Source organism: Mauremys mutica, chromosome 1 (assembly GCF_020497125.1).
Source record: "Mauremys mutica isolate MM-2020 ecotype Southern chromosome 1, ASM2049712v1, whole genome shotgun sequence".
Taxonomy (NCBI): domain Eukaryota; kingdom Metazoa; phylum Chordata; order Testudines; family Geoemydidae; genus Mauremys; species Mauremys mutica.
Genome location: NC_059072.1, coordinates 133,603,084 through 133,630,160, shown reverse-complemented (window position 1 = coordinate 133,630,160; position 27,077 = coordinate 133,603,084). Strand labels below are relative to the sequence as shown.

At 42.3% G+C, this 27,077-nt stretch overlaps 1 protein-coding gene across 1 annotated transcript in view; it reads right to left on the bottom strand.

The window, feature by feature from the left end:
• Positions 1-27,077, bottom strand: part of ANO2 (anoctamin 2) — a 332,293-nt gene that overhangs the window by 133,098 nt on the left and 172,118 nt on the right. The gene's annotated exons all lie outside the window — the stretch shown is intronic.

The window sequence follows — 27,077 nt, the reverse complement described above, 5'->3', positions numbered from 1 at the left end:
CCTGTCTGCACCACCTGCCCACAGCCAGCCCCCGTCTGCACCACCTGCCCACAGCAAGCTCCTGTTGCAGCCAGCCCGTGTCACACTCCCTGCCTCCAGCTAGCCCTGCCCCATGCCCCTGTCTGCAGCCAGCCCCATGTCCACTGGTGCCCTGCAGTTCTCAGGGCACTAACCCTGCACACCTGCTTCAATGAGGGGGGGCAGGGAGCAGCTGGGACCCACACATGTGCACACCCTAGGGTGACCAGACAGCAAGTGTGAAAAATCGGGACAGGGGTGAGGGGTAATAGGAGCCTATATAAGAAAAAGACCCAAAAATTGAGACTGTCCCTATAAAATTGGGACATCTGGTCACCCTAGCACAACCCAAGGGAGTGGCGGGGACCCACACATGTGAAATGGAGCTCATTTCTAGTTCAGGCCCATCTTTTTAAAAAAGAACTTTAGGTAGGGTTAACATACATCTGTATTTTCCTAGAGATGTCAGGCTTTTAGGTTCTTAATCACTGTCTGGGTGGTAAATTTTAAAAATTCCTCCTGGGAAAATATGGACGTATGGTAACCCTATTGGTACAAAAAATCCATACTGTGGCACATCCCTTAAATCAGAACTTTTTATAGGGAACCGGTTGCTAAGATTTTAGCAGCTCATCACTGGGACTGTCCCAATAAAATCAGGACACCTGGTCACCCTATTCATGAGACTAGAATGCATTTTAAAATAGATTGCTTTTGCTATTTGCTGGGTGAAAAGCATGATCCTTTGAAGGTGAAAATTATTTGCTGTGTCAATTCAGACACTGCACAGAAGGCACAGCCCAGGAAGAGATGTGGCCATTGGCCCCCAGCATAATGTAGAAAAACCCTAACAGCCTACCCACAGCTGCCATAACAAGGCACACTACAAGTACATCCTCACTCAGCCTTACCCCCAGCATATGCCCTTCATCAGGGAGTATAAGGACAGGAAGCATAGGGCTGCTTGCATTAGCTCTATTCTGCTCCTGTGGCAGAGGAATTCTCTCTTGGTCTATTGCAACACCTTTATGCTGCTGGAGTGGCGTATAAGCATTGTGGTGGGAACTAGAATCTGGGCTTGGGTGTTAACATTGCAAATATTGTTTCATATAAGCATCTTCTTTAGAGGATTAGATCCATTAAACATTAACAATGTCAAAGCAGCAAAGTCAAGCACTAAAAATGTTAGGAAATGCCAGAATTAAGGCAGACACCCAGCATGGAAAATTTCAGACCTAGCAGTTAAAGTCTGGAAGTTATGAGCAACTGGAAACAGGATCTTATATTAGAAAGTGTAGGGCAACCTGAACTATAGCCAGCAATACCAGCTCTTCCTATAATTAATGACCAAAAAAATCAATAATTTCATATGATATCAGAAGAATCGATCTTTTATCTAAAGGAAATGATAGATGTGCAAATGGAAGGTACATGCGTTTACTAGGGTGGAGGTGCAGGACTTTCTTATTGTTTTTCTTTGCTTGTTGCCCATTTATAATTTACGTTATTCATATGTATAATTTTGTATCATTTCTTTAAAATATCAATAAGGTTTCTCATTTTAAAAATAAAAATCCATGCAGACATCATAAACTTTGAAGGAGTTCTTGCCATGGAGCTTATGAAAATGGTCCACTAACTACTGTGGAGTTTATAAGATCTGCATGTCAGTCACAGACCAAATGGCTACTTAACCTTAACTCCAAAAAGGACACGTAGGTGCATTCAGAAGTATGTTCATGAAGAAAGATACCCGAACAACCCACACAGACAAGGTCATATTTCTTATTCAGTAAGTACACAAAAGGTGATGTTCTAAAAAACTGGACAAACTTGTACCCTTTAAAATATCAAAGTCATGGAACATAAAACAAATCTTGGAGTAGACTAGACCAGGAATAGGCAACCTATGGCACGCGTGCCAAAGGCGGCACGCGAGCTGATTTTCAGTGGCACTCACACTGCCTAGGTCCTGGCCACCGGTCCAGGGGGCTCTGCATTTTAATTTAATTTTAAATGAATCTTCTTAAACATTTTAAAAACCTTATTTACTTTACATACAACAATAGTTTAGTTGTATATTGTAGATTTATAGAGAGAGACCTTCTAAAAACGTTAAAATGTATTACTGGCACGCGAAACCTTAAATTAGAGTGAATAAATGAAGACTCGGCACACCACTTCTGAAAGGTTGCCAACCCCTGGACAAGACCTTGGCACCATTAGTTAGGACAATAAATATCTGGTTCTGCAGCTATAACAAAGCTTAATGGCATTGTAGAAAAACCTGTCAATGATGCATTGTTCCTGGTGTAAAAATCAAACTTGCCAACATTTTGCTGCTCTTCCTTGTGAGAAGTTGGCTGATGACCACAGATGGGGTGGGGGAATGCAACAGTGCTCTCTAGAGGCACAAAAATATGTACAGTTTACAGCTGTTTTATTCATTCTTAATACTATTTATACAACTGCGACTTTTCACAATTCCAGCTATATTGTTGCTAGCCTTCTGTTGGCTTCCTAAATTGATACTAATGGAGTTCTTTAAATGTTCTGTGACTATTAGTTTTTCCTCCCAATGATTTGATAATTTTAATTCTCCCCTCAGACCCTCTACTTTTCTGCCTTTAATTGCTTTAGTTCAGTGTCTTCTTTGGTAACATTCCGTCTCCCTGCTTTAAGCCCACTCAGAGTATTTGGACCCACTTAATACAATTGTTATTTTAAAAATCCAAATGTATTTTTTAAATGCAGCTTACATGTCCATTAGATCAACATTTCAATCCTAGCTATGCTGGAATTTAGCCAAAAAATAGCCATTAGTTTGCATTCTCTCTCATGCCACCTGTTTGCAAAAAGACATTCAGTTTTGCGCCTGGGACAGTTTTGGTAGCTCCGGATTCTCTCTCTGATTTTCCTCTGAAATTCCTCCAGATTTTCTATTTGATACAGAGAAATAGCATGGCAGTAGTGGCCACCTTGGCAGTTTATATGACATTCCCATGGATGTAACAATAGCGTTATTTGAAAAAATAGGTTTTATTTCCATTAAGAGGAAACCCACCAGGCAATTACAGTTGTGAAAATAGCAAAGCAGTTCCACCCTGAGCAACACAACATATCTCAGAAAACAAAATGGCCAGATCATTGCCCCCCATCCCCCATGTAAAACGCCAAGAGCAATCATAATTAAGAGGAAAACTCTAAAGTCTTGAAACAGCAGGGTTCTTGCTACATCATTTCCACTGATGAGAGCAGTTTGGCAGCCAAAGGACAGGGCATGGATGTGGCTTTCCAATCCTAAACATATTTCAAGACCCTTAGGTTGCAGAGCATTTGCACAGATACTCAAGTCTTATATGAGATTTCCTGGCTCTCTCTGCTCCCATGGCAGCACATAATCTTTAACAGGCAAACTCCTGATCCCTCCTTACCTACAAAGGTACAGTATTTGAAGGTACTGAGGGAAGGGACTCCTGCAGGAATTAATGCTGGTAGGGTAAATATGTCACATTTTCCATTGCTTCATAAGTGTGATATGTAAACTGGAGAGATTAATAAGGTAGATGTGTGTTGGGAGTGCTGGGAAAATAAGTGATTTTGTATTGATGTATAAAAGGGGGAATAAGACATGCACATTGAGCAGACATAGCTGAACTTTTATGGGGCAAAATGCCTGGAAAAACAGCTCATATTGAAATAATGGAATATTAATATTTACCTATCAACCTCACCATAGTGGGAAAGGGCAGAACGATGGATTAATGCGAGGGAGTGGGGAGAGGATACAGCTCTCCCTCCTCTTTAATTGCAGAGGGCAGCTCCTCCCCTTCCCTGATTTGAGGAAGCAGCTGTCTATCACAGCTACCCACTACCTGGCTGGAATACATCTCCCTTGATGCACTGTGGTAGCTCAGCAACATGGTGGAGCCGGCTGTGGTGTATCATGGGAGATGTAGTCCAATCAGAGAGGTCAGCTCATGAAGGAGAATAGGGGCATGAAACACCTGAACTACAACTCCCAATGGCACCATGTAATAGTTCCAAATCACCATGTTTCATTCTGGAGCCAAAAATGTTCAATTTTTTTTTCTGAAAAGTCTATGTTTTCCATAGAAAAAAATAAACCATTATCAAACAGTTCTAATGTTAGGTATAAATCCTGCTAGATATCCTGATATGCCATATTTTCCACTGGCTGCCTCTACCTTTGAAAGGGCAGCAGGATTGGATCCCCGTCCACTAAAAGTCTGAAATGAAAAGGAGAGTTGGTTTTGGGCTATACAGCCCATGCAGGCTCCCCAAACCTCAATCAGCTGGAGAAAATCCCCCAGTCTCACCCTGGGTACAATCGGTAAGCCCTGCATGCCATAAGGTCATTCCTCAGCTCCCTAAATACATAGCTCAGTATTGTCAAATTGATGCATTCAAAATTAATGAGCCAGGCCTCAAAACATCATGAGTTTGGCTTAAAAATCATGGTTTATTATTATTATTTTTAATGAGTTCATTTTATTGGCCTTTAGGGTATCTTAAGTTCATCTTTTCAAACTTTTCTCTGCTACCATGAGGGCTAGAATCTAGGCTTGCTCTTAACAAAAAGGCTAAGAAGCCATGAGGCCTAGAAACATAATATATATTTTTTAAAGAAGTCCTGATAGTCTCACATAATCACGTCTCCAAGAATTAGGGCTTTCAGACCACCACAAAATATTATGAGACTCACAATAAATTCGTGACAGTTCCGACACTGATAGTTGTCGGGGTGGCAAACAGCAGGTGGATAAGAAAGCCTCACCTCCAACACTCAAAATCCACTTGGATGTATGCAACTGCAGCCAATGTGGTGCAGATTGTGATGAGAATGGACCAGGATTTGGGCCGTTATAAATATGGCATGTTTATTCTGAATCACCCATACCTTCAGAATAACAAAGCATTTCAAATAGGGTGTATCTGGAAGATTTACACCGTTTTACAGTTTAGCTTATGCATGCCTGGGCATTTGACTCACCACCCTGTGGGGTTCCTCCCAAAGACACAACACAGTTTGCTATGTACATACCCATAAGATTACTATGGATCCAGTGAAGAGAAACTAAAATTAATCATTTGTCTATAGTCAAACATTTATACACTGGAGAAGGAGAATTTCTTTTCATGTATCATAAGTAGCTGCAGTATTTGAAAATTAACACCTTTCCTTCCACATATCTGGCATTTAGACTACTTGCCCTTTAAATATTTTCAAATAATAATAAAGAAGATCACATAAATTTTGATAGCCTTGCTGTTCAATATCAATTCTACAAGAAGGACAAAGTCTCTGCCTGATATCAGAAGTGATGGCTCACAAATTGTTCCACTGTTCTCATTCAGAAAAAAATATAACTATGTGTGACGTTGCACTCTATATAAGTTTATGAAAGTATGCTGATGAGTATGAATATAATGTAACTGGAATATGCTTCATGCAAAAGGTCTCTTGTAAGGTATCATTACAAAGCTGATAATCTATTGAGTGTGGTCATCCTATTTGTATAAATGTACCACTCTTGTATCTGAAACTAGAAATATAAAATATAACTCTGAGGGCCTATTGTAATTATGCAAAGTGTGGGCCATTAATGGTGGTTTGGAATCTTGATGGCTCTCATTAACCAGGACAATTGTCTGTAGATGGCTGTTTTACTTGTGAGTCTTCCTGTATACCTGTGTGCTGGCAAGTGGGTAATGAAGTCCTACAGTGACATGTGATCATGTCACCTGAACTGGAATCCACCTTTAACCTGGTGCTTTTCCATTGAGAAGGGGAGAGGGGGGACTCCAGAGAGACAAAGCATTCCTGTCTTATGCAAAAAATATATATGTGGGTGGAACAGAGAAAAGAGGGAGCCATCCTGAGAAATTCCCTAGCTACCACCTAAGCTGGAACAAGGGCTGTACCAGGGGAAAGGATTGTGCTCAGACTAGAAAGGTGTCCAGTCTGTGAAAGAAACTTATTGAAACATCTGAGGGTGAGATTTTATCTGTATTCAGTTTTATTACCGTATTAGGCTTAGATTTGTGTGTTTTATTTTATTTTACTTGGTAATTCACTTTGTTCTGTCTATTACTACTTGGAACCACTTAAATCCTACTTTCTGTATTTAATAAAATTACTTTTTACTTATTAATTAATCCAGAGTATGTATTAATACCTGGGGGGACAAACAGCTGTGCATATTTCTCTATCAGTGTTATAGAGGGTGAACAATTTGTGAGCTTACCCTGTATAAGCGTTAAACAGGGTAAAATGGATTTATTTGGGGTTTAGACCCCATTGGGAGTTGGGCATCTGAGTGTTAAAGACAGGAACACTTCTGTAAGTTGCTTTCAGTTAAGTCTGCAGTTTTGGGGCACGTGGTTCAGACCCTGGGTCTGTGTTGGAGCAGACAGGAGTGTCTGGCTCAACAAGACAGGGTGCTGGATTCTCAGGCTGGCAAGGAAAGCAGGGGAAGAAGTAGTAGTCTTGGCACATCAGTTGCCAGTTCCCAAGGGGGTTTCTGTGAGCCAACCCTTCACACTATACTCAATAGTTATTATGTAGAATCATGTGTTGTAAATAAATGCATCTTTTTCCATATTAATAATTGTGTGAGAAGATTTATATGATGCAACAAATCCATTTCCCCCAAAGCCATGCTAAAATCTCCTTGGTGACCAACCAGCTATCAGACACATGAACCAAGATAAACAACAAACAGCAACACATCTTTGTGCTGCAATAGGTTAATATAGAAAATGTGTTTGGAAACCATTGAAGCCTGAAATTTATACAACATATCATGCTGGGACTTAAAGAGAATGTACCCTGAAGTGGTATAAGATCGTTGACTTCAATGGAGTTGTCCCAGGGGTGAATTTGGACCAATAACAAACAATTATTAATTAATACATATATAAGCTTAGATCCTCAGCTGTTCTGTGCTCATAATCAGCACAGCTGAGGGTGGAGTGACTCTAAACTATCTTTTCATCTTCCACGATCCTGGGAGTGATCAGGGATCAAACCACCTCTAAAATAAATTATACGCACCAGCTGCAGTGCTCCCCTAGGAACACTTCCCTAAGATCAATGGAGAGCAGCATGCTCTGATTCTGCTTTCTCTGTTATCTGACATATCTTCACCTGGAATATCCACTATACAGAGGATGAGAAGCGGGTTATATGTAAAACCAGTTATATGCCACCCAGAGTTTCCCCTGCTCTGGGGGCATACACAGCTACCTGTTGAAAGCAGCTTTAACTCTCCTTTGTGATTAACCCAGACCCGATCCATATATTTTAACAAGAAGTTGTAAACTTTTCTTGAAGCTGATCATAGATAGCAAGTGTTCCACAAGCTCATAATCACCATAGCTGAGGAGGAAGCAATGGTGTCTCTATGCCACCTTTTCACCATTCTGATCAGACCAGCAGAGGTGGAGCTTCAGGAGAGGCTTCAATGCTGAGAAGTATGGACCTTTCATATGAGCTCGGGGAGAGCAGCCAATAAACAGGGAAGAAGGCCTAGGGACATTTGTGTAAGAAGCCAACTGCCATGTAAATTAGGCTGGTATAATTGGTCCAGAGTAGCAGGTGGGTGGGTGGGGGTAGAGGAATGGGATGAGACCAGATAAGTAGGGTGAGGCACAATTATGCAGGAATTTGAAGACAGTAACACAAAGCTTGAATGTGATGCAGTGAAAGAGACATGCATGGCAGGCATGAAGATGATCCTGGTGGCAGCAGGGTTTTATGACTGGAATGGGACACCGGATGTTAGGGGGACAAAAAGTTTATAGCAATCAAGAAGGGAGAAAATGCCCAGATGAGAGAAACAGAGAAAAAGCAGATCTTAGAGAAGTTGTTGGGGAAGAAATGACAGAACATGTGTAGGGCACATAAAAGGAGTCAAAGATGACTCCCAGGCTATGGTGGTGATGTTGACTGTGACAGAAAGGAAGTTGTGGAGAGGACAATTCTGTACTCCACAACAGACATCTTTGTGTGGCTGTGGGCACGTCACTTAGTCTCTCCGTTCCCCATCAGTAAAATGAAAATACTACTCTCCTAGCACATATTAAAGATTGTGAGGCACTAAGATGCTACAGGAATATACTTAAGTACATATATGTACTTAAGATATGTAGCTTCCTGAAAGCTCCCATGCTCTGCTACACTTAGCATAAATTGGAAACAGCAAAGAATCTAGCCTAATAGGTTGCACATCAACTTGTACAGTCCATCCAATTCGGCTGTAGAAGCAAAAAGGAGGATGTCCAATGACTAGAGTTCTTCTAGATTTGTATTAGCTGGAAATGATCACGCTTGGATGCTAAATGTTCTATTCCTAATTAAATCAATGGGATTTGTGGGTACTCAGCATTTCTGATAAATCAGGTCAATTTTATTTAAATACCAAAATATAGATCTCGATACCCAAATTTGAAAATGTTGGGCTTGATACACTGTGAAACTAAAAGTGTGACCCAAACAGTATAAAACAGTTGGGGTCAGCTTCTGATATGTTACAATGTAAAATCCAGAGTGACTTCATTATAGATGACGCAGTTAACAAAGCACATAGTTCAGGTTGCCCAACACTTTCCATTATGAGATCCTGTTTTCAGTTACTAATTTCTTTCCCAAACAAACTGTTCAGGCTGAAATTTTCCATGCCTCGGGCTGATTTTTTTTTTTTTGTCAGGGGGTGAGAAGTACCAGCTAACATGTTTCAGCCATTTCAGGGAAGGAGATTAAGGAAATATACATCTTTTGCGCATGTTAAAAAAAATTGTTCCAACTGTTCTGAACATCTCTAGTGCTTCTAGGCTTTGGAAAAAGGACTTGAAGCTTGGGAGGGGGTGTCCTCAGTGTCAGGGATTTGTGTTTTGCTTTCCCTGTGAAAATCTGTGCAAATCTGGCTGAGTTATAATCCTCTGAAATATCTCCACTGCATATGCTCAGTAGAAATATGTTGAAGTTTGTAATCTCTCTGAAGTGCCTTCATGCATTCAGTATGCTCCATTCCATCACAGCTCCTACATGCCAACCAGACTGTACATGTGCTACAGTAACTAAGCATGCTCCATCCCAGGGCAACAGAGGCTGAATAAAACTGAGCAAATGCTCATCTCAGCTGCCAGGGCCCACTGTGGCATCAGACATCAGCAATGGGAGCATGGATACTCTCTCCTCAGCTCTCAATGATTCTCCTGATGGCTCCCAGGCAATGCGGAGGTGAAGAAGGAAACTACCTGACTCAAATGACACGGGATGAGGAATAGATGGGGTGACAAGGGCAGGAACTCAGGGACTGATGGGAGAATAGGAGACTAGGAGAGGGAAATAACAGGATCAGGAGAAAGGGTGGAGGGGGACGGGCAGTGGCAGGAGCTGGGGATTGAGGAGGGCAGGAGCTGGGTAGAGGGGGAAATATAGGAGTAAGGGGTTGACCAGGGTAGGAATCAGGTCAAGTGGGACATAAGCCACAAAAGGGTTGCAGGAGAAATACCAGCAGGAAAGGTGATATGGGGAGGGGTGGGAAGGTGGGGACAGAAGGATCTATCATCACTAGAGAACACTCTCCAGCCTATTGGACTATGGCACAGATCACAATATAGGTTTCTATGCTCATACACCTTCCAGCAGGTGTACTGAAATACTTTTATCTATATTGAGAAATTCTGCAAGTTAGGTACTGTCCAATCTAAAAATATGTTCTTTAGCTTCATTAAGTCGATGACCCTGTCGCCATGTCCCAAATAAGACTGGATAAGTTGCCAATGCTCATTATGAACCCCTGCTTGATCTGTTTGTCTCAACTAGTCCTTATGATTTAAGGGCATCAGCAATACCACCAAGTGTTTCCCAGTCAGGAATTATACAAAAATGAAAAAGCCATTTCCCTTTCATTGCCTCTGTAATTGCATTACCTCACTGATGCAAACTTCATATTTCTGAAATAAAGGAAAAAATAGGAAGGCAAGAGCTTTATATGTTGTCAATATTATAATGGATTCATCTCTAAAAAGCTAATTTAAAGATAGGTGACAAGTACCAAATGTTTCAAGATTGTCCTTAATTCAAGTCTGATATAATCCCATGCAATTGACTCCTTTAAGTGAAGAGTGCACAGGTCAGGAAAAACTGGCCTAAAGTGTGTTGAATCTGGAGGAATGCTTGCCCCACTATATTGTAACCACTTTCCCTAATCTGATGAATGTCCCTGTGCAGGTACAACATGACAATTGGGCTCTATAGGTTGGGAGAGAGGATGGCTACTATCCATAGCATCATGCCATTTTCAACCCAATCGGACTACCCCAATAAAATATCTCATATTGATTCCATTGCTAATGAGTGAAACCTCTTCTGGGTGGGAATTTTAGACAGCAGCTATTTAAGAACACATTCATTCCCTGAAAAGAACATCTCTTTTTGGCTAGGTTGCCCATATGTGGGGTTGAGTTTATAGATCTGTGTCCATGACAACAGATCTTATTTTCAGTACAAACCAAACCCAAAACATCTAACTCCAATACTCAGGTAACTGGGATGTCTCAAATTCTGTCTTTATATACAGTATGGTCCTTGTGGGTTTGTGGCTGCTATTGGACTTGTAGGTGAGAAACAGTGGTTTGTTAATATGATAGATGGAAAGGGTGAAAGTAATCATTGGCTGGGGAACTGTAACTATGAATTTCCTGACTTTTAAACTATTATTTTATAACTACAACATTGTAATAGCCTTCTATTAATTTGATTGATAACTAGTGACATGTTTAACTGTATCTTAAAGTTTTTTGTTTGGGAATTTCCTTGGTTTTTAGTTGCAAGACTAGAGAACAAGATAGGAGAAGGTGACATTAAGCATTAGGCTGCTCTCACTTACCCTGGCTTCCTGTTAAAATAGCCAAGGATCAGATGGACATAGCAGCTCCCTGGCCTTTTTTCTCAGTAGTTGTGTCTATGCTTTCTACACAACATTAATATTAGAAAACTACACGAACACACTTGGTTTTCAAATAGCCATATTGCTTAACTCTGTACAAACATACAAGACCTACCTCCATATATACCCTGCTACTGTGTTAGGTTCTGGTGGCTTCTGCAAAAGAAGACAGAGAGGCCCACCAGAGGGCACCCAAATTATTTATAGGGATACTACCCAATTCCTATACCTAAAACCAGCCATGCTTCCTAGAGTGGGGCCCTGGAAGCAGAGGTGAAAGTAAGCTGGTCCGATCCAGTACGGTGTACCGGCAAGAGCCAGTATGCCGTGCCGGACTGGACCAGCTTCCAGGGCAGTGATTTAAAGGGCCCAGGGCTCCAGCTGCTGTTTGGAGCCCCGGGCCCTTTAAATCACCGCTGAAGCTCCGGCAGCTGGGCTTGGGCGGGAATTTAAAGGGCCCGGTGCTCTAGCGGCTGTGGGGATCCATGGGCCCTTTAAAGCGCCACCGGAGCTCCACGGCAGCTGGAGTCCCGGGCCCTTTAATTCACCCCTGAGCCCCGGGGCTCCCAGCTACCTCTGCAGCTGGTAGCTCCGGGGTGATTTAAAGGCCTTTAAATCTTGAAAGGCCCTGTCTCTTCTGGTTGAGGCCACGCCCCCACTCAAGACTCCGGTGTATTGGTAAGTCCTTTACGTTACTTTAACCCCTGCCTGGAAGGGATCTGACATAAGGGCTTTCAAGGCAGTCATATGCAACTCAAGAATTCCCCCAGTCCAGGAGAATCCCCATGCAACCACTAAAGCCAGCTTTAAGTTTGCACTATTTTAACAATACACATTAATGAACCAGTGAATCTGATCTTTCATGTTGATAATTAGATGTCTGATTCTGTGCCCATTAAAATCAATGACAAAGTTCCCATTGAACTTAACAACGCAGAATTAGGCCCTTCTTGAATAACCAGTTGACAGAGTAGGTTTCTCTGATGTGTGAAGTACCTTGATAGCCTTGGAGTTAAGGAGGTATGTTGTGATAACTGGGCCTACACATTTACCCTAATTGTGCATTCAACTGTAAAAAGTGAGGGTAAACTTGTAAGATGTCACATAAGATGTAACCTATAACAACAAATGGTGAGGGGAAAAGGTACAAAAGGGACACAGAAAGACTGAAATTAGTCCAACCCAAAAGGCCTACTTATATAACTCAAGGACTGTGTTAAGCTCATGCTTAGTAATCAAGAAAAGCATGGAAACAGAAATCAGTGAACGAAAATCGGTGTGTTAGAAAGTAGGCCTAATTGGTGGACAAAATAATGAGAGAATGAGCAGGTCTGTCTACCACACCCTTTTGGAGTCCTTAAAGAGAGAGAGTTTGGGAGAAAAAATGGCTACTGGAGCAAGTTTCACTATCATCGCTGCCACTCCCATCATCTCATAGGACCCCAGGCCTTCGTCAAGCTTATCAGGAGAGATATCCTGATCTGATCAGGCCAGAGAGAGGGCCCAGAACACATCGCCACCTCTACTGGCTCTAGCTGAATCCCAAACACCTCCTGGAATGAAATGGGATCGGACTTTAACAATAGCAACAATCACAGCTCCAGCCCATCTCAACTAACTCTTTTCTTTTTTCCCCAAAAAGGACAGTTATTCCGGTACTGAATACCATTTAAGAGACTTTCAAACAAGTGGGTTTTCCTTCTAAAAACTATAGCTAAAGGGAACGGGAACAAGGGATATTGTTAAAATGAAAGCCTTACGAAATAGTTTGCCTTTCAAATTCTTTAACTGTTTTTCCTTCTTTATTGGATCTTTAATAAAAGGTTAAAAATATGTTGATCGTATGTTTGTCATGGTCCTAGGCAGGCTGAGATCTCTGTATACCAAACCCTGAATCTTGTGTTTAATATTAGACAGTGACTTGGTTATGTTAACATCTTTGGCCCATATATTCCATCCAGATTAATACAACAGATCTCAAACAGCATGACCTCCATCCCCCTCTAAAATTGGCTAGGAGTATTTGTGGACCAATAGGCAAGTACTTTCAATAAGCAAGCATGGTACGATGAAAGTCGAGGTGCTCAAAATCACTATTCTAGATCTTTAAATTTAGTATGTGTGGAATTTCAATCTAGGGGGATTAAATGCCCAAAGTATTTTAACATAAATGCAGTTTATTTCTTTAAAAATGCAGGCAGGATTGTAATATGTATCAGATAAAAAATCCTTGGCAAACAGTTTAACTGAATGCAATCTCTACAGCAATTTAGGTAAATTTTATCCCAAATCTGGGCTTCTGTTTTGACCTTGGAGATTAATAGTATGACATTTACCCTATAAATATGCCCAATAGAAGGTGGAATATACACTCCAAGATACAAGCATTTGCCACCAGCATAATGCAAAAGGAAAATAATATTTAGCTTATCTTATATGCGAGTCTCTCTATTAAACTGGAAGCTCCACAGGTTTCTGGAGATTTATTTTCTAGTTTATGACTTCACTATAATTCTCTAATCTGTTATTATAGTCTCTGGCTTGCGTACAATATAATAGTAAGTCATCTGCATAAACTGCAGATTTAGGCTTAATATTTTATTACTTACTGGCGAAACTTCCACTGACTTTCAAGAGTGAAGAATAAAGCCTCTATGAGTGGGTCTTTCCATTCAGTTAAATACCAAAGATATATGCACTTGTCTTTCTGTTGTCAGTATGATGCTTAGGCCTCAATTCAGGAAAATACTTAAGAAGAAAATACAAAAACATTAGAAGCAAGAGGAAGACCAAGGACAGGGTAGGCCCATTACTCAATGAGGGAGGAAAACAATAATAGAAAATGTGGAAATGGCAGAAGTGCTGAATATCTGTTTTGTTTCAGTTTTCAACAAATAGTTTAGTAGCAACTGGACATCTAACAATGAATGCCAGTGAAAATGATGTAGGATAAGAGGCTAAAATAAGGAAAGAACAAGTTAAGAATTACTTAAACAAGTTAGATGTCTTCAAGTCACCAGGGGCTGATGAAAAACATCCTAGAATATTCAAGGAGCTGACTGAGCTATTAGTGACTATCTTTGAAAAGTCATGAAAGACAGGAGAGATTCCAGTATGGAAAAGGACAAACACAGTGCCAAGTTACAAAAAGCAGAATAAGGAGAACCTGGTCAGCTTAACTTCAGTACCCAGAAAAATAATGGAGTACGGCTTTTATAAGGCTTTTGATAGTGTCTGGCATGACCTTCTCATAAACAAACTAGGGAAATACAACCTAGATGGAGCTACTATAAGATGGGTGCATAACTGGTTGGAAAGCTGTTCCCATGGAGTAGTTATCAGTAGTTCACAGTCAAGCTGGAAGGGCATAACAAGTGAGGTCCCTCAGGGATCCATTCTGGGTCCAATTCTGTTCAATATCTTCGTGGTGATTAGATGATTTAGATAATGGCAATGATTTAGAAAATGGCATAGAAAGTACACTTATACAGTTTGCGGACCAAGCTCGGAGGAGTTGCAAGTGCTTTGGAGGATAGGATTAAAATTTAAAATGATCTGGACACACTGCAGAAATGGTCTGAAGTAAATAGGATGAAATTCAATAAAGCAAATGCAAAGTACTCCACTTGGATAAGAAAAATGAGTTGCACACATACAAAATGGGAAATGACTGCCTAGGAAGGAGTACTGCGGAAAGGGATCTGAGGATCATAATGGATCACAAGCTAAATATGAGTCAACAGCTAAGTTCCTTCTAGGCTGGGCGGCCACGCAGCAGGCTATAAAGGGGCGCAGCAGGAGTCTGGAGAGGAGAGAGGTAGGAGGTGGGCGGGAACAAGGGAGGGGAGCAAGTTGAGGCGTGCAGGGCTGCCGCAGGCCTCTCCACCAGCCCCGGAGCTCGCTGCTGCAAGCGGGGAGAGAAGGGCTCCTCCCCCAGAGTTTGCTGCTGCCAGCAGGGAGAGGGCTGGGGGGAGTCCTCTCGCCCCAGCCCCGGGTCAGCCTGCCTGCACCCCAAACTCCATCCCTGAGCCTGCATCCCCAGCCCTGCACGCCCCCTCCCCGCACCTCAACCCTCTGCCCCATCCCTGAGCCCCCTCCCACACCCCAAACCTCTCATCCCCAGAGCCCTCACTCCCAGCCAGAGCCCTTATCCCCCCACATCCTAGCCCTTTGCCCCACCCTGAGCCTCTCCCACACACCGAACACGTCAGCCCCACCCCATTAATTTTGTTATGTGCACCAATATGGAGGCAATTTGTCTGATGGTGATGGGGGAAAATTAGAGGGAACACTAGTCAACAGTGTAACACTGCTACAAAAAACAGCAAATATCATTCTGGGATGTATTAGCAGGATTGAAGTAATTATTCTATTCTATTCCACGCTGATTAGGCCTCAACTGGAGTATTGTGTCCAGTTCTGGGCGCCACATTTCGGGAAAGATGTGGATGAATTGGAGATCAGTGTCCCCTCTAATTTTTCCCACCCATGTGTGAAATTAATTTTGTTATGTTCACCAATGTGGAGGTGATGTGTGACACATCACCTCCATATTGGTGCACATAACAAAATTCATTTGGTGGGGATTGGGCCGAGGGGTTCAAAGTGTGGGTGGAGGCTCAGGGCTGGGGCAGAGGGTTGAGGTGTCGGGGGTGAGAGCTCTGACTGTGGGTGCAAGCTTTGGGATGGGTCTGGGGATGAGGGGCTCAGGCTGGGTCAGAGGGTTGGGGTGCGGGGGTGTTGGCTGTGGGCAGGGCCGGCTCCAGACCCCAGCGCGCCAAGCGCGCGCTTGGGGCGGCGTCCCAGTGGGAGGGCGGCAGGCGGCTCTGGCGGACCTCCCGCAGGCATGCCTGCGGAAGGTCCGCTGGTCCCGCGGCTCCAGTAGACCTCCCGCAGACGTACCTGCGGAGGGGCCACTGGTCCCGCGGCTCCGGTGGAGCATCCGTAGGCATGCCTGCGGGAGGTCCACCGGAGCCGTGGGGCCAGCGGACCCTCCACAGGCACGTCTGCGGGAGGTGCACTGGAGCTGCGGGATCCGCGACCGCCAGAGCGCCCCCCGCGGCGCGCCGCCCTGCTTGGGGCGCCCCGAATCCTAGAGCCGCCCCTGGCTCTGGGGTAGGGCCAGGGAATGGGGGGTTTCGGGTGAAAAACTGGGGATGACTCTCCTCTCTCCCTGCCACCTCAGCACAGCTGGGGCTGTGGAGAAGTAGCCACTGGGGCTGGAAGAGGGTTGCATCTCTCCCTGGCTGCCAGACGCAGCCCAGCTAGGGCTGGGAAGGATGTCCCAAACTTAGTCCTCACCCCCACCTGACCCCACCAACCTCCACCTACCCCCTATTTTCCCTACCTACTCCCTATTTCCCCCACCACCTCACCTTCCACATCCTTTCCAGGGTCCAGGAGGCACCTATTAGTGGAGCCACACCTGCACAGCTCCACTAATTAGGTGCACGACCCTATGTTCCTTCCTATGCAGCTGCCCAGGCACGCATCTTAGAGGGAATGTAGTTGGAGAGTCCAGGGAATAGCAACAAAAATGATTAAAGGTCTAGAAAACATGACCTATGAGGGAAGATTGAAAAAAAATGGGTTTGTTTAGTCTGGAGAAGAGAAGACTGAGGGGGGACATGATAAAATTTTTCAAGTACATAAAAGGTTGTGGAGGAGGGAGAAAAGTTGTTCTCTTTAACCTCTGAGGATAGGACAAGTAGCAATGGGCTTAAATTGCAGCAAGGGCAGTTTAGGTTGGACATTAGGAAAAACTTCCTAACTGTCAGGGTAGTTAAGCACTGGGATAAATTGCATAGGGAGGTCATGGAATCTCTGTCATTGGAGGTTTTTAAGAGCAGGTTAGAAAAACACCTGTCAGGAGTGGTCTAGATAATACTTAGTCCTGCCTTTAACACAGTGGACTGGAGTAGAAGGTTTCTTGAGGTCCTTTTCAGTCCTACAATTCTATAATTCTATGTGCTTAAGTTCATCCCTATTCAGGACAACAATTAAGCACGTCTTTAACTTTAATCTTGTGCCTAAATCCCAGTTATGTGATTAAAGTTGAGCCCATGTTTAAGTGCTATCCTGAAAAGGAATGCTTTCCTGAACTGGCATCCTAATAACTAGCACAAATAATAAGAACAGTAAACAATAATCCTGCCTACTCCCTTAAGTTTGAAGCTATCTCTGACAGAAACAGTCATTTTTATTTTGGCAGAAGGATGTTCATAAAGATTAGATACTTATTTCCTAAAACTTGGCCCAAATCCAGATTTTCCAGCCTCCAGAGGTAGAGTAATCCACTCAACCAAGTCAAATGCCTTTTTGATAGCTGTAATATTTTATTATGCTGAGCTGACTAGAGGGCTGTGACTGAATGGTACAGACTTTCCTGAACCCCAAAAGGTCCTTTATGGTCATGATATATATAATCAATTCTGCTTTCCTTAGTAAAGAGAAGCTGCAGTTTCTTTAACAGTGGAACACAAGGGTTCCAGTGGAAGCTAAGGAACAGAAGAGTTGCTCTCTTAAATTAATGGAATTGAGAAAGGACAAACAGGATCATTCTAATGCCTTTGATTTCAGTGGAGCTATATTAGCATAACACTGGCATAAAGCAGTGGTGAATCAGGTTAGCGAAATGTAAAATAAGTTTAATTTATTCAGTGAGTATTGTTGCTAAGATTTTTCAGACACAGAAGGGCCAATATATATATATATATATTCATCTACACTGTCTTATGCGGTTAGATAGTTACTTTGTGATATAGTCAAAGTTCATAAAAGTAATATGAGAGGATTTTGACTATATATTATATCCAAGCAGGAAAACTCGCTACACATTTGAAAGAGAAAATGTTCAAGGTCTTTTGGAGATGTAAGATCTGATTCTGTTTACTCTGGTGTAAAATTGATGCAAAAACAAACAGAATCATGGCTGTTCTTTATAGGTGTTTTGATCCAATTAATGAATCAATTAACAACTGCAGCAATGGGAATGAGGAGGAAGGGTTCCTAAGGGTTAAGAATTGTCATCAGCATATACATTCTCATATTTTCATTCATGTTTACTCCTTCAATATTTGTCGTTTTAAAACTGCGCTTTGCTAATGGTGCAAGAGACTAGCAGAAAAGAAGAGGAGAGAAAGGACAGATTCAACGTAAGACTCTAACTCAAATGCTGGTAAAAGGAAGTTAACAATGATGAGATGACACAAAAAAAACTTAGAAGACCTTAGGCAATGAAAGAAATATTGGGATATTACTGAATTTTCTAAGCAAGGTCACTAGTTAGGGCCACTCAACCCTAGCAAATTATTTTTCCTACAATTAATGGCAAGGCAACTATGAGTGTGTCTGAGAAATCTTTTTCAGCACCAATTATCCAAACAAATATTTATAACCAATTATCCCAGTTGTAGTTAGGTGGTAAGAGGATTTAAAGTCATTCTTTTATTTAATTAATCTTAATGAGACCTTCCTAATAAAACATAATGGAGCCAAGCCTGCAGGCTCAGTTTTTTCTCATTGCTAACACAAGCTTTGATGGGTGTTTTCCCTATGTCAGGGCTGAAGTAAAACAGGTTAAGGTCTTTTGTGCTGCCCCTTTTATAATGCCTGAAAGGCACTGATGACATACTATTTTCCATGACACTCTAACATATGTTATATTGTGACTATATATGGGAAACCTTTATTTACAATATCACTTCCCTTAAATTAACAGTGGAATTAACAATTTTATTTATTTCAATAATTCATCATGCCACTTTCATATTTGATATGGTGAGTTAAAAACAAGAGGGAATGCCAAATTTTATTATTCCCAGGCCTTTCTCTAAGTACACAAACCAAGAGACAAGACCTCTTTTGCTATAAAGAAAGTTTTCCTTGAAACATATGTGGGATCAGCTATTTGGTTTCCTGCCAAATAGACAAGATATGATGCACAATCATATACTTTCTTATTTGCCAGATCAACTGAACACTTATTGAAAAGAATGTGAAAACGAGTCAGGAGCTAATCCTTCTTCCCCTGAAATAAATGGGATGCTTTTTACTGACTCCAATGGGAGTTGGAGCCAGTCCCTCTGTGTGTTTACAGAACAGAGCCTAATTTTTTTCATTTCCTGACTTTTGTGCATTTAAATTCATAATCTTAACACTGCATGAATAAAGATATAAGCTTATCATTGATCCATGGGAAGCATCTTTCAACAATCTCTAATATTCCACAGAGATGATAATCTGAGAATGTTTTATTGCTTAAAAACTTCTAACCACAACCACTGATGCTGAAAGTTCCTAAACAAGAACTTCAAAGGTACTATATGGAGAATAGCAAAGCAATGATAAACTGTTTTGCTGTACCGATTACACCTGCTCTCCCCACATTACTATATTAGCAGACATATATGCAGGCATGGACTCACACTTATACACTTCTTCTGTTTTCTCAATCTAACCAAAAGGAATCCTTTTTGGTTGCCTAACTTAGAACTACATCGAGATTGACACTGTAAACCTTTACTTACATAACAAGTCCTTACTGACACAAATATTTCCATTGACTACAATGGGACTGCTCACAAAGTTTCCAAAATCAGTCCCTTAGAATTTATCATTATCTTTTTAAGTGCATGTAATTATTTCTAATGACTAACTGTTTGTTTGCTGCTTAACCTGAGGCATTTAGTGTAAATGTTTTAACTTCTTTAACTTTAAATGAGTTTTCTTTGGAAACAATAAGACCTTAGGGTATTATTGTAATAGTAAATTTCACACCAATCTTTTATAAAGGGCTACCTACGCTCACAATTTCTTCCCCAGTTTCAATACACCTGATAAAATATTTATTACATATAATAAATCAGCCTGAACCGTGCAGTATATTGTAGACTTAAATGTTGTTCTTTGTTTATCACAGTAGATTAAATACTGTAACAACTGTTTGCATGAAAGCGATTTTCTATAATATAATCCCCATTGGGCAAGTAATACATTACATCTGCAATACTTTAATTTACATCACTCACTTTAATAAGGCTGATTTAGAATTTGGTGTTAGGGTATAGTGACTCAGATGTTTACTAATTAAAGGTCTGATCCTAACAACATTGAGTACCTGCAACTCCCATTAGAGTTAATGACTTCAACATCAGACTGCTTCAAGAACTATGTTCAAGCCTGGTTTAAGCAGATGGAATCCTATTGAAATCAGTGGAGTCACTCTTATTTATACAGGGACTGAATTTGGTCCACAGTGTCTAATCTTAGTTCAGGATCCAACAGCACCTGTCTACTCCTGTCCGCACAGAATTTACACTCATGAATTTATTGCTCCCCTTCCCAGCTAACATATAGCAAAAAACTTAGAAAATGTACCTTTATTCGCCCAAGTTACATAGCACTGAGTCACAACTTGTGATATGCAGAGAAATCACTGAAAGCTCCATACGGGAAAGATGCTCGGTTACCAGGCTTTTCCAAGTTATGCTTCAAGAGGGTGGTAACCCGTGCTGATTTTCTTCTGCAATACAATGCAATCTTATGACTAAATCTTGCTCACGTTAGTCATACAAGTAGCCCCAGGAATGTTGGTGGGCCTACTTGTGGGAGTAAGGCAAGCAGGAATTGCATCGCATATAGAAATTTTCATGTAAAAACTCAGGACTTTACAATAAATTTACAGTAAAAGCATCACCGGAACAGAGGAATTATCATACTGGAAATAAGCCACTACCTTATAGAGACCTGTGCTTTTAAATAAGTTCTAAACCAGTGGAGTAAATAAACTCTATCCCAGTAAGTCTCAGATGCTGAGCCAAAGTCTTCAGAGAGACCTGTGGCTTCACATCAGATAAACAAGCTAGAGATGCTGAACACTGATGCCAGAGATCTGTCACTTATTCTAAGAACAGCAATCTAGAGTTGCTGACCAGTGATATCACAGAGGTATGTCTTGACATCAGACCAGCCCACTAACAATGGTGAGCTAATGACTTCACAGAGACCTGGGCCTCGTATCATTCTAGATGTGCCGAGACAGAGACCCCACAGAATCCTGGATATTCATACAAAACCAGAAAGCTACAGATGCTCATTCAATAATCTCATGGAGGCCTCTACCTTGACACAAGTCCTGAAAACTAGAAGTGCTGCATTGGCAATCTGACAACGTCCTGTGCCCTGGCTTCTTGCCCATCAAGCTAGTGGTACTGAGTTAAAGACTTCTGGGAAACCTGTACCTTGACATCAACCATCATGCTAAAGCTGTTGAGCTAGTGACTTCACAATGGGTACCATGTTACAGGCACCTGAGGGAGAGAGAATATGCATTTTAAAAACGTCGAGAATGTGTAAAATAGGTATTCTGTATTTAAAAATTCATCATTTTAAAGTCCAATTTCTCAGGACTTTCCATAGCTAAATGCATGCACTGAATGTCCCATGAAAGAACTGGGGATTTCCTCTTTCCATTGGTCTATAGTGGTTTTTCCAGCCCTGAAATGTACAATCTGCACCACAAACCACAGTAGCCTGGTGGGCCGGGAGGAGGAAGCCATTTTTGAGGGAAAGAGGAAATAATCATTGTGGCAAGGTGATTAAATAAAATGTTGGCGTTCTGAAAACGGCTCAGAGGCTTGGAACTTTCAGAATAGTCCACGGGGAGATGGATTTGCAGGTAGGTAGCAGGTAATGTGGTTAAAGCTGCAGGATGAGCGCATTTATTAAAGAGCCCTGCAAACAAACACAAGTGAAAGGTCCTGCCCTTTGAATAACTGTATAGGAACCTCTGTCCTATTTTCAAAAGAGATTCGGACATTTGGGAGCTTAAGTCTTGATGGAAGACAATGTGGGTTAAACTCCTAAGTGCTGCAGTCATTTTTAAGAATGGGACATAGGCACTTTTGAACATTTTACCCCCTAAGGTCATCATTTTAGTAATGATTCTGATCTGTTTTTATTGGATTCTGGAACTAAAAGCACTGTTAGGGGACTGCAGAGCCCCCATACAGGCTGCACCCTTAAACGTTCCTGTGTCCCTGGGCTGAGGCCCCTTTGCCCTTCTTGTTATTAATGTTTATTTCATCGCTGTTTTAGCATGTGTTTTGTTTAATGTTGTAATGCATGTCTGGGCTCAGCAGCAGGGAAAGCTGCGGTGGGGCATTTCTGGACATGCTGTGTATGTGACAGATGACCAACAAAAGGTGCATGCGTAGCTATATTAGAGTGTGTTAAAAGCTGCTCTGTGTGGTGGAGAGCTGACAGACTCTGAACAGAAAGGAAGGTTCATCTGGCCACAACCAGTATGCCTCGCGGGACCACCCAGCAGGGAGTGAGATTGTTAACTTTACTTGCTGTACTGTAACCTAGGATCACATATTTAGATTCTATTGTAGTTTTCAGTAAATGGTTAAAATTCACCTGGTCTCTCTCAAACTGAAATGAATTGCTCTAGGGGGAAGGACAGTTCATAACAGCATCCATCAGAGAGGCAGAATTCTTGTGAATATTTGCTAAGCAATGGCAACAGGGCATAAACTGAAAGGGTGACTCTGTCTGTGCAAACCAGTATCATATCTGTCTGAGTGGCAAACTCTATTACATTGTGACAGACTGTACCCCTGTATTCACCCCTTGCACACTATTATAATAATCTTTGTACAAAATATACCTTGTGAGGTATCATTTGAAAACTAATAATTTGTTGGCCATTAGTGTCCTGGTAACATGTGTGTGGCAACACTGTACAAAGAGTTATAAGCTACCATTGTATGGTGTTACTAACACATGTTCCCAGTCTGAGGAGTGGCCAAACCAGGTCCTCAGAAACAACCTGATGCCTTAGCCAGTTGTAAACAAGGCTAATGGGTCATTACCTGCTAAATGGAAATTCTTTGGCAGGAAAGGGAGCGTGGGCAAAAAATATACATCGTAGCAAAAAAACAGCATGGAGTTTCCCTCCATACAGACTGCCTGTCACCCTACTCCCAGCTGGAAATGCTTCTCAAAATGGAGAGAGGACTATGAAAAGGATGAGGAGACACCCCAAAAGCACCCTTCTCTTTCTCTCTGCCTACCACATCTACAGCACCAGTCTGCAGCTGGTCTTCCTTGTTATCACTTTATGAAACCTAGAAAATTACTAGGATTTGCTTTGGTTGGATTCTGTAAATGTCTGCACCCAGCAAGTGTAAACAGATGCCATGCACTGACAGGAGAGGAGACAGGACATCTACCTATGCCTGGACATGTGGAGGTTTACACATTTAGGGGCTGATCACTCAAGGTAGCTCTGACGCTGGCAGACCAGGTGCCAGCTTATGCCAAGGCCCCAGCCTCACTAAACACTTACAAATGCTTACCTGTGTGCTAGCATTATCAAAACAGATAGTAGATGTGTTTAGCGTTTAGACTTTATAAAATGCTTGTAGGACGCTGCTGTATTGATCGCACTTTTAACCTCTATAGCTCATGGTATAAAGTTATACTGAGTGTCGGCTGTGCAAACCTCTGTAATTGTGTAACTCGCCAAATGGGAAAAGAAGCATTAATTAAGGTAATGCACTCAACATGGCCCATTGAAAGCAAATAAGGTATTGTGCAGCATCAGAGAAGAGAGATCCTATTAACTGAATTCCTAACTCTTTTCAGGAATGGGAGGCCTATGGATGAACTCATCCCATCAATTTTGGTATCTGGAGTGGAGGTGATAAATATCCCTGACAAGGAGAAACTGAAGCTCTTCCTTGCTATCTGGACTCTGAGGGGCAAAGATTCCTAAACATAAGCAAAGAGATCCCCCATGCTGCTTGGTATGGGTTAGCCCTGAAAGACACTTTGAATTGATCAATTACTACAGACTTAGCTTAGGTAACTACTTAGTTGTTACCTTTTGAATCACAGACTGAAACTCATTTGTGTATACATGCTTGTTAGCTTTAACCTGCAAATAAACTCATTTATTTTTCCTAGTGAATAAATCTTTAGTTAGTTTATTACAGCATTGTCTTTGGTGTGAGATCCAAGGTACAAATTGATCTGGGGTAAGTGACTGGTCTCTTGCAACTGGAAGCAACCTGAATATGTTCTGATTTTTGGTGTAAGTGACCATTTATCACATAGTCCAGCTTGCCTGGGTGGCAAGAGAGCCTGGAGCATCCAAACAGACTGTCTGTGACTTCATTATAAGACTATTGTAATACTTTGGGAGTTCACACTTGTTACTAGGTTGGTGAAATCTAATTATAGTACACACAACCAGTTTGGGGTGTCTGCCCTGCTTTTTGACAGTCTGCCCTCAGGCTGGCACTCTCAGTCGTGAGCCACTCTAGACAGTGTGATAGTGGCACAAATGCTCGTATAGTCCATGGGAAATGAAGGCGCTCAGCACCTTTCCGGAGGCAATTAGCACCTTGCAGGGTGGAACCCTTACTGAATGGGCAAAGCACCAAGCTAAAGAGGCACTTATGTCCCTAGCAGAATGTGACTGTCACTAAAGAAAAGGGCACACTTGGCTTTGTTTGTCCAAATGAAACCATGGCCAAGCAACAAGTTGACTTGATTGGGCTTAGGAGGTAAAGGCACCCAGCTGGATGATGAAAACCAGTATCATCTTTCCTCTCTGAGAAGTGAGAGCAAAAATGTAATTTGTGCAGTATCACTCATTCTCTTATTCCCAATTTTCACTTACTTTAAACGAGAGGTGCACACCAGTTCCTTTATTCACCTGTTATAGTGTTTAATCCCTCACTAGGGATGCCCAGAAAACTGCTCAGTGCCTAATGGAAAAGCTCCCCATATTCTGTGTCTGAGCTCCTGTCTGGCAAAACTCCCTGTTCACATTGGGCCAGATCCAACACACATTAAAGTCATTGAGAATCTTTCCACTGACTTCAATGGTTGTTGGATCAAGCCCACCAGGTGGCAGTTAATTTTATGTGACTGGATGGATGACTCATTGGCTACACTACACAAACTCAAGGATGATCTACAGGAGAAAGGGGGTAGTTAAGTTCCTTCATGTGCTGCAACATCAAATTGATTTGGCCAGGCCTGAATTCTGGAGTTCTCCAGTTCATGAACTGTTTCTTTTCAGCATATAAACAGGGTAAAGAGGCTCCTTTAATCTCAAGATCGGACATGTTTCCGAATACTTTGACTTTGTTGTAACATGTGGCATACGCAATATAAGCAACATGTAGCCAAGTCTAATGCAGGGAGTCGTCAGGGGTTATGAATGCCTGGGAAATAGACCTCAATCAGACTTTTACAAGAGGGGAATGGGAATGAGCACTTGCTTCCAGGTCTGAAACAGTCAGAGAAAACTAACCACACCTCATAATGGTAAAAGTTACACATTTATTTATTTTTTTCCATGTATAGGATGCTGCTATTGCAACTCTCTAGATGCATTTACAGTAAGACCAGTGACACAGTATGTCAACCAGCCAATGTTACCGAACACAAACGGAATAGCTACTGTGACAGACCCAGACCAGTGGGGTACAGGAGTCTGGTAGAAGGCAAATATACTGGTCACTGGATGAACAATTTTCTGTTCCCTGAGTGACCAGAGCAGGGGCTGCCCTAGAGCAATCAAGAACCTGCTAGAACCAATTAAGACAGGCAAGCTAATCAAGACACCTGGAGCCAGTTAAGAACTTTCTAGAATCAATTATGGCAGGCAGGCTAATCAGGACACCTGGTTTAAAAAGGACCTTCCATCAGTTAGTAGGGGTGTGAGCAAGGAGCAGGGAGTGAGAAGGCGCTGCTGGAGGAGTGAAGAGTTCAAGCGTGATCAGGCTTCAGAAGGAAGACCCTGCAGTGAGGATTGTCCTACAGGGAACATTGTAGACAGCTGCTATCCACAGGGCCCTGGGCTGGAACCCGGTGTAGAGGGCGGGCCTGGGTTCCCCCCATCCTCCCAACTCCTGATCGGACACAGAAGGAGTTGACCTGGTCTGTGAGAAACACCAGAAGGGAAGGTCTAAATTGGAAAGGGATCTGGCCTGTCCCTGACCCACTAGGTGGGACACAGAGACTGTGGGGATTGTTCTCTGTTTCCCCCATGCTGGCCAGTTAGCTGAGTGGACTGCAGGTTTGAGCCACTAGCAAAAGTGGCCAAACTGAGGGCTGCCGTGAATCTCTGAGGCGAGCAAATCTGCCTATAAGCGCAGGACCCACCAAGGCAGAGGAGGAACTTTGTCACACTACCCAGGCAAACCAAAATTTCCCAAACCATCACCTCAAAAATACCCAGCCAACAAACCAACCAAATATAAACAACCTGGGTAAACAGCTGAGTGTTTGAGCATTTCCTCCAGGTCAACAAACTCTGGCTGTGTCAGATCAATGGGTTAGCAGATTCCATAGTCAAAGCCCTCCACTGGGAATTCCTTATCCCCGGCCCCGGGCACACAAGTGACAGTTTTGTCAGTTTGAGAGTCCAAACTGATCTCGATTGACTAGGTAATATATGGGAAAAGAAGCAGTCATTAAGGGTACATGTACACTGCTGTTGGGAACATGCTTTCTAGTGCAGATAGGCAGACAGGTGCTAGCTCTGCTTGAGCTAGCACTTTAAAAGTAGCTATGTAGCTGGGGGTGGTGGCTCAGGCTGACTGCCCCAGTACATACCCAGGAGGACTGGGAGGGTTTGTACTCAGGTGGCTAGCGTGAGCCGCTGCCCATTCTATCCCAGCTACACTGCTACTTTTAGCACGCTATAGCGAGCAGAGCTAATGTATGTCTGGCTACCCATGCTGGCAAACACACTCCCAACTGCAGAGTAGACATACCCTCAGAGTGTGTCTTCACCGCTCAGTTAGCTCCCGTTATAATTTGAGTGTTATCCCTAATCTGAATCCCATCCACACACAAAAATGTCAAGCTCAAGTTAACTGGTTCTTTAAGCTCAAGCTAGCTAGGGTATCAGGAGGCTGGATTGAAACTCAAGTGATGCTGAACCTCCAGCTAGTCATGCGGTGGGAATGCAACAACTCCAGTTACAACAACTCATCCACAGCTAATCCAATCACTCTGTGCTGCTAATCCAATCAATCTATGTAACTCAGTGTTGTT